The sequence below is a fragment of the Dasypus novemcinctus genome, chromosome 1 (assembly GCF_030445035.2).
Source record: "Dasypus novemcinctus isolate mDasNov1 chromosome 1, mDasNov1.1.hap2, whole genome shotgun sequence".
Taxonomy (NCBI): Eukaryota; Metazoa; Chordata; class Mammalia; order Cingulata; family Dasypodidae; genus Dasypus; species Dasypus novemcinctus.
In genome coordinates, this window is record NC_080673.1 from 151,553,272 (window position 1) to 151,566,726 (window position 13,455).

The window sequence follows — 13,455 nt, forward strand, 5'->3', positions numbered from 1 at the left end:
AAAAAAAAAAAGAACATTTTTTTTCCTTCTTATATGTGGTTTTTGTCCCATTATAAAGCTATGAGAAAAACACTGGAGGAGAATGGTAATTGATATATTAGTTACATGAATGAACAGTCTCAAAACTAATTCAGTTTAAATAATGCAAATTAACTTTAAATCTTTGGCAATTTGTCTAATAATAAATATTTAGTAATCATGCTCACCAGTTCTGGCTCTAAACAACTCTAGAATGTAGAAGAATATTTCCTCTTCTCTGAAGGGGAAGCTAAGTCAAAGAGTGGGTGAAAAATGTTGCCCAAAGTTCCAGAGTTTGTGGCAGGGCTGGAATTGAAACTGAATTACCCAAGTGTGGAGATCTCAGCTTGAAACTACGTTCTAATGAACAAAGAGCTTGGTGGAATCATTGTCCTTAACCAGCTGGGAAGTAAGAATTACATGATTGGTAGGTGGAGGGGCAATTTACCACAAATTGTACCTTAGCAAAGTTCATCTAGACTTCTTTATTCTTGGCATTTAAAGATCTTTCACAATTGATTTCTAAACTGGCCAATCCCTTTTTCCTTTTATTATGAGTGAGCCAAGAGGGTAAGGGGCCTCTAAGCCTCTAATTGCTGCAGCTTTCCCTCAGGCTCTTTCTGCTCAAATGCAGGAACCTTCTCTTCTGATGCAGAGAACACAGAGCAAGCAGCCTTTTCACCATGACAAGAGATTTATAACAGGCCTCTAAAATCCCATCGACTTTAACCTCTAACTGGAGAATTTTCAATACAGTCACTTAAGAGTCATTTTAATTTATACAAGACCTGAAGCTGAATGCAAAGAGTTTCTGGTAAAAGCAAACTCTAGAAGGAAAGGACAAAAGGCTCACTTGGGAAGTCCAGCAGAACACTGGTGTCTGAAAAGCAGTTTTAATAACCTCAGAGAATCACAAGTTTGGTTCGCTGAGGTCAGAAAAATAGTCCTCTTGTATTTCAAGGTGGGCTTCTGCAGAAGTTCCTGGGGGTCCTAGAAATAGTCAGGTCTCCTATTGGCAGAAAGGAACAGGGCTGAGATAGCCTAATTGTCATTTCTATATTTCTTTCTTGGCTTTGTTGTTGTTGTTACTGATATTATTATTGGTAGAAAGACTCCGCTTCCAAACATCCAATTAGAGCCTTCTAATCAGCCCAAAGAGACTATTGGTCTCTCCCTTCTACTCTTCATTGACTCTTATGGTTATTTTTCCCAAAGTGAATATAGTAGAACAGTCTGAGGCTACTCTTCTGGTTTTAACAATCACCTTTAATAAGACTTTCTGCCCAATTCCCATACCAAACTCTCTTCATCCAGCCACGTGTCTACAGCTGCACAGTAAACCCCACTTCTTGGTTAGCCCACTATCACTGCAACTCATCATGAACAAAAGCAAACTCATTGATATGTATCGTAAAACTCCTCTCTTTCCTATTTCTTTGTTACCATCATTGCCCAGGCTCTGTGCTAGATATTTGATAAGTAAGGTCAGATCTATATTAGGGGAGAGATACAGTGCAAAAGACCTTAACAGTTATCATTATTTGTCCTTTCACATTTGGAAAGCCTTCAAAAACAATATAGAGATCAATAAGTAGGAATGAAAATCCTGAGCTCCCACACTCCTCAAACCTGCACTCCATTTCTGCCTCCCAAATGCCTTTACAATTGTGTTTTCAGGCTCGAATTGCTATTTTCCACATCTCTTCTGAGTCTTTCTATAAGTAAACCAGCAGCAAATGTGGGAGCTGCTAACCCTACTTCAGCTATGACAGATGCCAGTCTTCACAAAGACAAAGGTCATTGCTGAAATGGTCCTCTGTGATCACAGAGTCCATAGCTTGAACCTTGATGGATAAAGAAACTGAGGCCCAGGATGGTGATGAGGAAGACTTGATCTAGACAACTGAAATCAGAACTCAGGCTCCTGACTCACAGCTGACTGAGCTTATCATTGTAATCTAGTGTTTTCAGATGTTTAGATTTCTTCTGGAACAAAAGAAGCTGTAGAAGCAGTGGCTGCTGGACCACTACAAGACAGTAGCATTAATTAAGAGTCCCAGTTAACCCACAATTGCAAACTTGTACAAAGGAAGGTGTGGCAGATTGAGATTATTTATGAATCCCAAAAAGAGAAAGATTATGTTTGTAAACTAATCTATTCCTCTGGGTGTGATGCCCTTTAATTGTATTAAAATTAAAGGATTGGGAAGCGGCTGTGGCTCAATCAGTTGGGCTCCCGTCTACCATATGGGAGGCCCTGGGTTCATGTCCTGGGGCCTCCTTGTGAAGGCAGGCTTGCCCGCATGCCACGTAGAGCTGCCTGGCCTGCAAGCGCCATGGAGAGCCGATTTAGTAAGGTGATGCAACAAAAAGGGAGACAAGTAAAAACATAGAAGAGTGTGCAGCGAATGGACACAGAGAACAGACAACAAGCAAGCCGCAAGGAGGGTGGGAATAAATAAAAATAAAATACAGACATACAGAAGAACACAAAGTGAATGGACACAGAGAGCAGACAGCAAGCAAGCTGCAAGGGAGGGGGTTGGAATAAAAAAATTTTAAGGATTTAAGTTTACTTAATAAAGTCAATTTGGGGCTTTTGATTCGACCAATCAGTAAGGCATGACTCAGATTGAGTCCCCAGCCCACTGGTGGGCTATATAAAAGGACGTTCACTCAGGAAGATACATGGGTAGAGAGAGCGCCATTTGCCTGATAGTCTGCAGCTAATACAGGAAGCCCTGAGAGACAGCCCTATGCCTGCCTAAGCTGAAATCAGGAAGAAGCTGGGCCCACTGAGCCTAAGAGATAGAGAAGCCCAGGAGGGAGAAACTAGGCAGAGATTGGCGACCATCTTGTTTCAGGATGTGGCAACTGACTTTGGTGAGAAAGCAACCTTGAGTTGGACTTTTTAGGGCCTTGTAACTGTAAGCCTTTACCCCAAATAAATACCCTTTATAACAGTCAACAGAATACTGGTACTTTGCATCAGCACCCCTTTGGCAGACTAATTCATAAGGTAAAACAGTTTTACTTCTTAAACACCACATCTGTTAACACCAAATGGAATGCCAGCATAAGCTGAATTTTTTCATATTTACTATAAGATAGAATCACAATCTGTAAATTACGATTAATGGATTTTGTAGAGGAAAGAAAAAAAAAAGAGAATGAGAAGGAGGAAGAAGAAAAAGAGGAAAAGGAGAAATCCTTGACATTTGCCTAAAATCATAAGAGAAATTTGAGCTGAATCACTTGAAAAGCTGATCCTGGCATCGGATGCATAGAGCAAGAGCTCCTAGAGCTCCATCCCCACCCCTTTCAACCCAGGAGACCAGCTGGTTCTGGTTTAAACACGAATGCATTCCAGTTCCCATTAAAGGTAGACCAGAGGTTTCTAACAGGCTGCATCTACTCTGAGGGAAGGCATGTGGTATTAGCACGAAGACAAAGTTAGAATGGCGTAGGGAGTCCTAGTCTACTTATATCCTAAAACATTTCAGTCCTTTGATCGAAGTCATTATGGGTCTGGAGAGCCAGAAGGAAAGGGATATCACTGTCTCTCCCTTACTCTCCCTTCTCTTACCTGGAGTCAGCTGGATTGACTGTCATGATTCTACCTACAGGCTCTAAGAGGCCACTTCAGAATTAATAATACAGTACTCTGGGGATCACGTTGGCGGCACACAGACAAAAATATCAGGACAGTTTTGAAGGGCCCATTTCTGCACTAAAGTGTGAAAGGTTTCAGGAAACTCAACTGAGGCCTGATTTGAGTTACTCCACTCTGATGCAATATATGGACTATTATGCTAATAAACCATGCCAATCGCAATAGAAATTCCGTATTTTTCACCTTTGCTCATGTGAGCTTTTTATTATTATTATTTTTTATTCTGAAACAATTTCGGACTTACAGAGACACTGCAAGTATAGTTTAAAGGACTTTTGTTTTCCTGGACTCCTTAAGAGTAAGTTTCTGAAGTGATACTCCACTACCCCTGACCTGGTCAGACAACGGAGGCACAGGGAACTTGTTCTTGAACACCAAGGGGACAGGTGTGGGAACCCTCAGAAATAAATAGAGGAACCACTGAGGACATTTGAAGAGCCGATAAATGCCCAATGGTTACTGTTGTCCTGGTTTTACCTCCACGCTATGGTAATATGATTGGCATCTGTAAATGATCTCCAACTTAGGTCCTCTAATTTTGCTTTCTCTCAAACCCTACATAATCTTTTTTTTTTTTAATTATTTTTTTATTTCTCTCCACTTCCCCCCCTCCCCCGCAGCTGTCTGCTCTCTGTGTCCATTCGCTGTGTGTTCTGTGACTGCTTCCATCCTTATCGGCGGCACCGGGAATCTGTGTTTCTTTTTGTTGCGTCATCTTGTTGTGTCAGCTCTCTGTGTGTGCGGCACCATTCTTGGGCAGGCTGCACTTTCTTTCACGCTGGGCAGCTCTCCTTACGGGAAGCAATCTTTGTGCGTGGAGCTCCCCTATGCGGGGGACACTCCTGTGTGGCATGGCACTACTTGCACGCATCAGCACTGCACGTGGGCCAGCTCAATACGGGTCAAGGAGGCCCAGGGGTTTGAACTGTGGACCTCCCATGTGGTAGGCGGACGCCCTATCCATTGGGCCAAGTCCACTTCCCCCTACATAATCTTAAAGAAGTGATTTCACCAGCTCAGAAACCTCCAGTGGTTTCCTTTTGCCAAAATTCTTCCAGATGGAGTGACAATGGTTGCTTGGCAATTAAGGTTCTTCATGAAAGGTCCCTAAATAACTCCACCTCTATGAAACGGAGGTCATGTAATGTGGTGATTTAGCACTCCAACTTGAGCCAGAGTGCCTGGCTCTGAAATCTCGATCTGTCACTTTCCATGTGTGTCACCTTGAGCAAGTCATTAAGTCTTGAGGTGGCCCAGTTTCCTTATCTGTAAAATGGGAATGATAATAGAACCTACCTCATAGTTTTTCTTAGGATTAAAGAAATGCATTTTGAAATAAAAAGCAGTTAGCATGGTGTCAGCCCTCAAGTAAGTGCTAGTTATTATTATCAAATGCTGCCCTAATTCAAGTAAACCTGACCTCTCACTGTTTCCCAGATAGCCTCACTGGGCTCTGTTGCTCTCATTTCAGGTACTGCCCATCCTTCAGAGTCTAGCTCAAATCATATCTACCCCACACAGCCTTTCCTGTTCCCTCTGGAAGAAAGGGATCTTTTCTCCCTCCTAATGCCATTGGCATGTATTGCTTGCTAATTATGGTTACTGTAATCAAGTCTTAAATGAGAGGGGAAAATACAAGTGTTTTGCATACTGTTAAGCACTATGCAGATAGCATTGTGATAATGATAATGGCATTTTTATCTCTCCCACAGTACTGAGTTACCTGAGGACAGGGGTCACATCCATTACTCTGTTTCTTTCACAGTGCCCTACGCAATACAATTGGTGAGTAAAATTTTAAAATGAGTGAGTTAATGATTAATACTGTAGGGTGAGTTAGTTTATGAGAAGGGTTTCCTGTAAAGATATCCCTGAGGGAGTGGCAACAGCAAACACTTTGATGTAAACACCTTGACTGGAAGAGGGACTATTTTCAGATCATTAATATTTTTCAGGTAGGGCTGGCCTGTGTAGGAGTTCATTGAGGAAAGCTCTGAGAAACCAAGAGGTGAGCAAGTCAGAAGGATGTTTGAGACCTTTAAATGTTCCTCGGGCCTTCTTTTTTTTTTTTAATTGAAAAAAAATTTTTAGTCAAATTTACTGAGGTGTAGTTTTATGTATATAAAACTCAACTTTAAAAAATGTACAATTCTGTGGATCTTGACAAATGCATGCAGCCTTGTTACCAATCAGAGCACTCAAGATAGAAACATTTCTATCACCCCAAAAAGTTCCCTCATGCCTCTTTGTAGTCATTCCTTCCCCTCCCCCAATGCCAGTCACCATCGCTCTGTTTTCTGTCCTTAGTTTTGCCTTTTCCAGAATGTCACATAAATGGGATCATACAGTATATGGCCTTTTGTGACTGCCTCCTTTTACCTGGCGTAATGCATTTGAAATTTAATCATAATTCTCTGTGTATCAGTAGTGCCTTTCCTTCTATTGCTGAGTAGTATTCCATTATATCCATGTATGCATCATAGTTTGTTTATCCGTTTACCAGTTGTACATTTTGGGTGTTTCTAGTTTGGGGAATTATGAATTACGTATCTATAAATAACTATGTACGGGTTTTTTGTGAATATGTTTTAATTGCTCTTGAGTAAAGACCTTGGTGTGGAACTGCTGAATTGAATAGTAGGAAAATGTTTACTTTTTTTTTTTTTAATTTCTCTCCCTTTCCCCGCCTTCCCCTCCCCCCAGTTGTCTGTTCTCTGTGTCCATTCGCTGTGTGTTCTTCTGTGTCTGCTTGGATTCTTGTCAGCAGCATCTGGAATCTGTGTCTCTTTTTGTTGCGTCATCTTGCTGCATCAGCTCTCCGGGTGGGCGGTGCCATTCCTGGGCAGGCTGCACTTTTTTCACGCTGGGCGGCTCTCCTTACGGGGTGCACTTCTTGCGCATGGGGCTCCCCTACGCGGGGGGCACCCCTGCATGGCACTCCTTGCGCCCAGCACCGCGCGTGGGCCAGCTCATCACACGGGTCAGGAGGCCCTGGGTTTGAACATTGGACTTCCCATGTGGTAGGGAAACACCCTATCCGTTGGGCCAAATCTGCTTCCCTGAGTATGTTTACTTTTATAGGAAACTGCCACACTGTTTTCTAAATTACATTCCCATCAGCAATATAGGAGAATTTCAGTTGCTTCACATCCTTGCCAGCATTTGGTACTGCCAGGTTTCTATTGTTTTTTCCATTCTTACTGGCATCTCTGTGATTTTAGCTTCTATGTCCTTAATGATTGACAACATGGAGTGCATCTTTCCATATGATTATTTGTTCACGGATTTCTTTTCAGCTGAAATCAGGGAAGTGCTCCAGGTTTTGTTTCCCACCCTCTATTTCAAACCTCTTTCTACTTAGTTTCCCTGGTTTCTATCTCTGTCACAGTTCTAAGTTGCAAGCAGCAGAAACAGGCTTTAATACAAGGAAAAGAGAATTCATGAGCAGTAGGGGCTCACAGAACAAAAGAAGCTAGGGTCCAGGACAGGAGTTAAGAGAGCACTAGAGGGCCAGGCATCAGGAGTGACCGCAGCAGACACACCTGTGCACCCCACTCCTTGACCCACCTGCCAGTCAGAGCCCTAGGAAAGGAGGTTTGGTTAGCCAAGCTAGGCCGTACCTTCCTGCAGGCTGCAATGGGTGTGGAGCTGGAAGATCTGGCCCTTTTGGCAGGCACTATGCCCTATCCGGCTATACACAATGAGGCCAAGGTCTCGGAAAGGAAATTCGGGTGCAGCTGAGAAGGGGAACCAGATGCTGAGAACTAACTTCCCCAAAATATTTACCATGCTACGCTTTTAGATTTGCGCTTTGATTCTCCTTCTGGTCTGGCCCATATAGATGGATGATTCATTTGTGCAGCTGTCTGGCACTTTGATTCTACTCTCAAGATGCTACCTTTCCCGTAAGTCACCCAAGGTGATCTCTGAAAAGGGTTCACTACTCCCTTGACCCAGAAAACTGCACAAAATCATGCAAATCAGGAGGTTCAAATCTTTGTGTTCACTTTAAGAACACCAGAGAAATTGCCCAGGACATCAAGGGTATGCATATTCAAAAAGCCAACAAGTATCTGAAAGATGCCACTTTACAGAAGCAAGGTGTGCCATTCTGTCATTACAATGGTGGTGTTGGTAGGTGTACCCAGGCTAAACAGTGGGGCTGGGGGAAACGGACTTTGGCCCAGTGGTTAGGGTGTCCGTCTACCATATGGGAGGTCCGCGGTTCAAACCCCGGGCCTCCTCGACCCGTGTGGAGCTGGCCATGCGCAGTGCTGATGCGCGCAAGGAGTGCCGTGCCACGCAAGGGTGTCCCCCGCGTGGGGGAGCCCCCACGCGCAAGGAGTGCGCCCGTGAGGAAAGCTGCCCAGCGTGAAAAGAAAAGTGCAGCCTGCCCAGGAATGGCGCCGCCCACACTTCCTGTGCCGCTGACGACAACAGAAGCGGACAAAGAAACAAAAGCAGACAAAGAAACAAGACGCAACAAATAGACACCAAGAACAGACAACCAGGGGAGGGGGGAAATTAAATAAATAAATAAATAAATCTTAAAAAAAAAAAAAAAAAAAAAAAAACAGTGGGGCTGGACACAGGTGGCCCAAAAAGAGTGCTAAATTTTTGTTGCACATGCTTAAAAATGCAGAGAGTAATGCTGAACTTAAGGGTTTAGATGTGTATTCTCTGGTCATTGAGCACATCCAGGTGACCAAAGCCCCCAAATGTGCCGGCATACTTACAGAGCTCGTGGTAGGATTAGCCCATACATGAGCTCCCTTGCCACATCGAGATGATCCTTACTGAAAAAGAACAAATTGTTCCTAAACCAGAAGAGGAGGTTGCACAGAAGAAAAAGATATCCGAGTCACAAAAACTTATGGCTGGGAATAACTTCAGCTACAATAAATGCAAATAAAAGTTAAAAAAAAATAAAAGGATGCTACCTTACTTTCTTGGTGGCACTTGCTGCTGCCTGAGAGCAAACACTGCTGCACCCCGTGCTACCAGGATGTCCAAACCCAGGCCTGCTGCCCAGTACCCATGCTTATCTGGACCCTGGAAGAAATCAGACAGAGGGTGCATGATGGGCTTTTGGCCTGAAGATTGAGGGCACTAGAAGGTCAGAGCAGAGAGAGGTGAGAAGGAAAACAAAACAAACTTAGCTGGCACAGTAGTTATGCTACTCCATTCCTCACCCACTATGTTCTTAGTGCCAAAGAAAGCAGGAAGGGCCATCTCCATTTTAAGTTCTGTTCTCTCTGGAATTACTGCTTACAGTGAGATCTGGTGTGAAAGGAATAATGAAAAGTGAGAGAAGTTACTGGTGTAAGAGAATGTGGTACAGTTTCCTCATTCACAAAAAATGACACAAGATAGATGGTCCCTTTTCTGTTCCTGGTCTTTACCAATCTGCTTGTAATACCTGTGCTGTGGCAGTCATCTTGTGCCTATGAGGGGACAAGCTTGAGGACAAGAGCCCATTCCTGAGGATGCCAGAGAAAAATGGGAATCAGACTGGATCTTGATGATATGGCTGGGCTGTTTTATAACCAATGAAAAAATCCTCCATTGGGAAGTGGATATGGCTCACGCGACTGGGCTCCTGTCTAACATATAGGAGGTCCAGGGTTTGATTCCTGGGGCCTCCTGGTGAAGGCAAGCTGGCCTGTGCAGAGAGCTGGTCCACGCAGGGGTGCCGGCCCACACGGGGAGCTGGTGCAGGAAGATGATGCAATAAAAAGAGACAAAGAACTAAAAACTATGACAAGAACAGACATCTGCACACCAATGTTCATAGCAGTGTTGTTCACAATTGCCAAAAGATGGAAACAACCCAAGCGTCCATCAACTAATGAATGGATAAACAAAATATGGTATATATATACGATAGAATACTATGCTGCAATAAGCAGAAATGAAATTAGGACAGATATGATAACATGGATGAGTCTTGAAGATACTATACTAAGTGAAGTAAGCCAGACAAAAAAGGACAAATATTGCATGGTCTCATTAATATGAACTAAATACATAGAATAAACACATGGATTTAAAACCTATAGTATTAGTTATTAGGAGATAATAGGAGGGTTGAGAAGAAATACTGATGCTTAATGTACGAAGAAGTTTTAATTAACTTGACTGTAAAAGTGTGGAAATAGAGTTGATGGTAACACATTACAGTGAGTAGCAATTGGTATATAAATGGGATTGTGGTTGAAAAGGGTAGTGTGGGGAAATAAATGTCATTTGAAAAGAAAGTAAAAAAATAATCTAGGGACTGTATAATACAGTGAACCCAGAGGTGGATAAGAATTGTGGTTAAGGGTACAAATGTAAGAGTGTCCTTCTGTGAGCTAGAGCAGATGTGCCTCACGATTGCATGGTAGTGGGAATGTGGAGAAGCATGGGAAAACTACAGTTGGTTTGACCTATAGACTGTGGTTAACAGCAATACTATAATATTCTTGCATTAATGCCAAGCTATACTGTGTTGATAATGGAGGTGTATGGAAAGAGTGTGCCAAATGTATGCTATGAACCATCATTGGTGGTAATAGTCTGATGATATTATCTCATAATCTGTAACAAATATTCCACCAGGGTGTGGAGTTGTATGGGAAATCTATACATCTGTATGATTCTTTTGCAAGTTCACAATATCTGTAACAAAAATACATTAAAAAAATAGTATGGGTTGGGGGAAAAATACACCAAATGTAAGATAAGGAATATAGTTGGTAGTAATATTTTGACAATGTTTTTGCATAGTTTGTAACAAATATTTCATACCAATGCAAAGAGTTGGTGGAGGGGTGATGTATGTGACCCCTGTGTGATGTTATGTATGTTTATTTTGTAGGTTCGCAATCTTTACTATACACTTATTGTTTATGTGTGTTCATGTATGAATGATATACATCAACAAAAAAATTAATTAATTAATTAATTAAAAAAAGAGACACAGAGGAGAGACAATAAGAGACGCAGCAGACAAGGGTACAGAAGATTGAATACTTCTCTCCCACTCTAGATGGTCCCAGGATTTGTTCCTGTGTTGCCTAAAGAGAAGACAAGCAGGCACAGAAGAACACACAGGGAATGGACACAGACAGCAGACAGCGAGTGCAAAAACAACGGGGGTGAGGGGTGGGGAATAAATAAGTAAAAATAAATCTTAAAAAAAAAAAAAGTCCTCCAGACTTTCAGGTGCACCAGATAATACATTTCGTTACTGTTGAAGATACCAGTAGTTGCATTTCCTGCTACAATTGAAATAATCCTATCCAATATAGCCTTCTAGCCACTCGGCTACACACTGAGCACATCCTCAGAACCAGCGGCACCATCTAAGCTCAGCGTGTGAGCCTGCAGAGGGAAATTCCCCTTCTTAAAGAGGGGAGACTTTATGCAGCTGCATGGTTAACATGTGCCTAAGGCCAGCCCTCCTACTCCTTATCCTTTGTCTTTTCTGGACAAGTATCATGTAATTTGGGACCATAGATATTGGGTAATTACTATGGCAATGATTAGGGATTCACGTCAGGAATAAGGAAATATAATTATAGTCACATTTCAACTTGTTTCTATGACAACAGGGGCAATTGCAATTGATCAGCAGTTTTCTTCCTAAACAGATCTGTGAATCTCACTCAAATTAAATGCTAAACAGCAATGAAATATCCTTATCACACAAACTAGAATTGCTGGGAGAAACCGGAATCAGATTATATTTTGGGTGACATCTGAGAGGCTCATCCTGGGCTTTGGTATTCTATGAAAATATTTGACACCCAATAGGCTATGGAGTACCAGATTACCTGTCAGCTGCAGAAGAAAAAGGATGTGTAATACAAAATTCAAGGAAAACGAGGAAAATTTGGAATCTTGGAAATGGGAGTGAAAGGATCATCTACTCCAGCCTCTCGGCTCAGTCCTGCAGCTACGTTATGTAGGATGAGCGAACGTCTAATCTGCTTCAAAACTCTGTAGGGTCAGGGACTTTGCAGCCTTCATGCTATCCATTCCACTCCTCCGTTGCCCACTCTGCCGCTTGGAGAAAGGTCTTTTCATAACCTCTGTCATTGGAGTCATTCCTCCTTGAGTGAGGCCATGGAAATAGATAACTAGTCACCGACATCCTCTTTTTCCTCATTAATATTACCCTGCATTTATAAAATGCTTTATAGCAAATAGTGTGCTGTCACAGACATTTTTTATTTTAATAATCTTGGGCGATAGCATATTCAACCAGTGACAGGCTGGCCTGGTTAAGTTCACACAGCTTGGGGGTGAAAATATCTGGTTTCAAGAGAACCTGACCCCTAGCCTGTTGTCTCTCTACATACTATATTTCATATAATTGCTATAAGTGACTCAACAACCGTCTTTTCCCTAATTTAGTCCAGTTCCATTAATTCTCCTGCTTAGTCCCTGAATTTTATTCTTTTACTTTTTATTTTATTTTATTTTTTACCTCTTCTCTATTCCCAGTTCAATTTCAGCATATTCTAGGTTCCAATGGATAGAGGATAAATGATGAAGTAAAATAAGTCTTTCTGACTTTGTTTTCTGGAAAGCAGCAAGGTCAAGTTACCTAAGCCACATAGTGGCAATTGGGGAACAAAAGCTTAATTGTAATTACATCAGTGACATTTAGTCTCATTACACTAATTATGTAATTTCACTTTTCCAATGGGTCAGAGATGGGAAATGAGTATGAATTAGATGAAGATTGACTTGGACAATGGTAAGAGTCTAGATGGTAAAAAGAGCAATATTCATGTATTCATTCATTAAATGAAAAATAATTGAAGTTGTCTGCTCTTTGTGTCCATTTGCTGTGTGTTCTTTTATGTCTGCTTCTATTCTTATCAGTGGCACTGGGAATCTGTGTTTCTTTTTGTTGTGTCATCTTGCTGCACCAGCTCTCCGTGTGTGCGGTGCCACTCCTGGGTAGGCTGGACTTTCTTTTGCACGGGGCAGCTCTCCTTATGGGGCACACTCCTTGCACGTGGCACATAGAGGCACTCAGTAATTATTCATTTAGGGAAGTGGACAGGCTCAACTGACAGAGCATCCATCTACCACATGGAAGGTCCAGGGTTCAAACCCCGGGCTTCCCTGACCCATGTGGAGCTGGCCCATGCACAGTGCTGATGTGCGCAAGGAATGCCATGCCACGCAGGGGTGCCCCCTGCATATGGGAGCCCCCCGCACAAGGAGTGCACCCCGTAAGGAGAGCCGCCCAGCACGAAAGAAAGTGCAGCCTGCCCAGGAATGGCGCCGCACAGGTGGAGAGCTGACACAACAAGATGACGCAACAAAAAGAAAAACAGATTCCTGTGCCACTAACAACAACAGAAGTGGACAAAGAACACGCAGCAAATGGACACAGAGAACAGACAACTGGGGGGGTGGGGTGGGAAGGGGAGAGAAATAAATAAAAGTAAATCTTTAAAACAAAAACAAAACAAAGTACATTCACAGAGTTGTGCATCATTGCCATAATCTAATTCCAGAATATTTTTATCTACCCAAAAAGAAAGTCTGGATCCATTTCCCCTCCTCTCAGTGGCTGGCAACTGTCAATCTACTTTCTGTCACTATGGATTTGCTGATTCTGGAATTTCATATAAAAAGAATTTTATAGGGGGAAGCGGACTTGGCCCAACGGATAGGGCGTCCGCCTACCACAGTGTTTTTCTTTCATGAAAGTGTGCTGGATTTTGCCAAAATTTTCTGTACCCATCAAGATAATCATGTAG

At 42.4% G+C, this 13,455-nt stretch overlaps 1 protein-coding gene across 6 annotated transcripts in view; it reads right to left on the reverse strand.

The window, feature by feature from the left end:
* CRACD (capping protein inhibiting regulator of actin dynamics) overlaps positions 1-13,455 on the reverse strand; it is a 301,181-nt gene that overhangs the window by 37,186 nt on the left and 250,540 nt on the right. Inside the window, exon 1 of one of the 6 annotated variants that reach the window (XM_058298066.1) lies at positions 8,632-8,707. The exons of the other annotated variants lie outside the window; for them this stretch is intronic. The gene's annotated coding sequence lies outside the window, so the exon portion shown is untranslated. Of the gene's footprint in view, positions 1-8,631; positions 8,708-13,455 lie in introns of those variants that run through there. 6 annotated transcript variants of the gene reach the window in all.